This window comes from Heterodontus francisci, unplaced genomic scaffold (assembly GCF_036365525.1).
Source record: "Heterodontus francisci isolate sHetFra1 unplaced genomic scaffold, sHetFra1.hap1 HAP1_SCAFFOLD_75, whole genome shotgun sequence".
Taxonomy (NCBI): domain Eukaryota; kingdom Metazoa; phylum Chordata; class Chondrichthyes; order Heterodontiformes; family Heterodontidae; genus Heterodontus; species Heterodontus francisci.
In genome coordinates, this window is record NW_027141820.1 from 2,717,423 (window position 1) to 2,719,495 (window position 2,073).

A 2,073-nucleotide genomic window follows, 5' to 3' on the forward strand; every position below is an offset into this window, starting at 1 on the left:
TACACACTACTGCCACTGAGCGTCAGTGATGAAGGGAGTGAATGTTTCAGGTGGTGAATGGGGTGACAATCAAGGCGGCTGCTTTGTCCTGGACAGTGTCGAGTTTCTAGAGTATTGTTGGTGCTGCACTCATCCTGGTTTGTGCCTTGTAGATGGTTGACAAGTTCTGGAGAGTCAAAAATCACAAAATTATTGCAGTGCAGAAGGAGGCCATTCGGCCAATTGTGTCTGCATAGAATCATAGAACATAGAAAGTTTACAGCACAGGCAGGCCAAAAAAACGAGCCACCCAGCTGAATCCCATTACCCAGCATTTGGACCGTAGCCCTGCAGGTTCAGGTACTTGAGGTGCACATCCAGACACCTTTTAAATGAGTTGAGGGTTTCTGCCTCAGCTACCCTTACAGGCAGTGAGTTCCAGACTCCCACAGCCCTCTGGGTGAAAAAACCTTTCCTCATCTCCCCTCTAATTGTTCAACACATCACTTTAAATCTATGCCCCCTAGTCACTGACCTCCCTACTAAGGTAAATAGACCCTTCCCATCCATTCTATCCAGACCCCTCACAATTTTGTACATTTCAATCAAATCTCCCCTCAGCCTCCTCTATTCAACCCCAGCTGATCCAATCTTTCCTCATCGCTGCATTTTTCCAGAGCTGGCAACATCCTCGTAAATCTCCTCTGTAACCTCTCTAGTGCAATTACATCCTTTCTGGAATGAGGTGACCAGAACTGCACACAGAACTCAAGTTGTGGCCTAACTAATGATTGACACTGTTCCAGCATAACCTCCCTGCTCTTATATTCTATACATCGGCTAATAAAGGAAAGGATTCCATAAGCCTTCTCAACCAACTTATCAACCTGTCCTGCTACTTTCAGGGATTTGTGGACATTCACTTCAAGGTCCCTCACTTCCTCTACACCTCTCAGCATTCACCCATTAATTGTGTATTCTTTTGCTGTGTTTGACCTCACCAAAGGCATCACCTCACACTTCTCCAAGTTGAGTTCCATTTGCCACTTTTCTGCCCACCTGACCAGTCCATTTCTCCAGCTCTCCTAATGAGCATTTCACCACGTGCCTTGAGCTGAGTTACTCATCACAGAATTCCCACGATCTGATTTACTCTTGTAGCCAGAGTATGTATATGAATGGTCCAGTTATGCTTTTGTCAATGGTAACCCCCAGGATGTTGATGGTGGGGGGATTCAGCGATGGCAATGCTGTTGATCGTCAAAGGGAGATGGTTACATTCTCTCTTGTTGGAGATGGTCATTGCCTGGTACTTATGTGGTGTGAATGTTACTTGCCACTTAGCAGCCCAAGTCTGAATGTTGTCCAGGTCTTGCTGCTTCTGGACACGGACTCCTTCAGTATCTGAGATGTCATGAATTTGTCCTTTTATGAAACCTTGGTCAGGACTCACTTGGAATATTGTATCCAGTCTTGGTCTCCTCACATGATGGGTGATATTGAGGCTTTGGAAAGGGTACAGAGGAGAGACATTCGACGAATTCCCAGAATAAGACATCTTGGTTATCAAGTTAGAGTAAAAGAGTTGGGACCCTACACCTTAGAGAAACCTAGACTGAGGGGTGATCCGATTGAGGTTCATATATAATGAAGGGTCCAATTTAGCATGGGAGAGGAGTCATAACTTTTTATTGGAAAAGGCCAGATGGCACCCGGATCACATTAAATTTCATTTTCAGTGGTGGGCTAACGTACCAGGATGGCCGAGTGGTTAAGGTGTTGGACTTAAGATTCAATAGACATGTGTCTGCGTGGGTTCAAACCCCACTCCTGGTATCTGTGCTTATAAAATGTTATTTATTCTTTCCCTGACTTTTGCCTTGCATCATCATCTCTTCTGTCATTTAATCACTCTTGCCTTCCAACTGATCACAGCTTCCTATTATTTGATCTGCCCCAGCACCGTTCCTTGGCTCTGCGCTTGCTTATAAACTGGTAAATCTTTAACTTAATCTCCTCTGTACCCTGACAATGACCTTCTCATCCTTCCTGGATTGTGGTTCCTCACAGGATCCGCTGCCTCTCCGACTCCCC

The 2,073-nt window shown here is 45.3% G+C and overlaps 1 non-coding gene across 1 annotated transcript; it reads left to right on the forward strand.

The window, feature by feature from the left end:
* Positions 1-1,732: 1,732 nt before the first annotated feature.
* Positions 1,733-1,815, forward strand: trnal-uaa (transfer RNA leucine (anticodon UAA)). The gene has a single exon. It is a non-coding gene; the product is annotated as a tRNA-Leu (tRNA).
* The last annotated feature ends 258 nt before the right edge of the window (positions 1,816-2,073 follow it).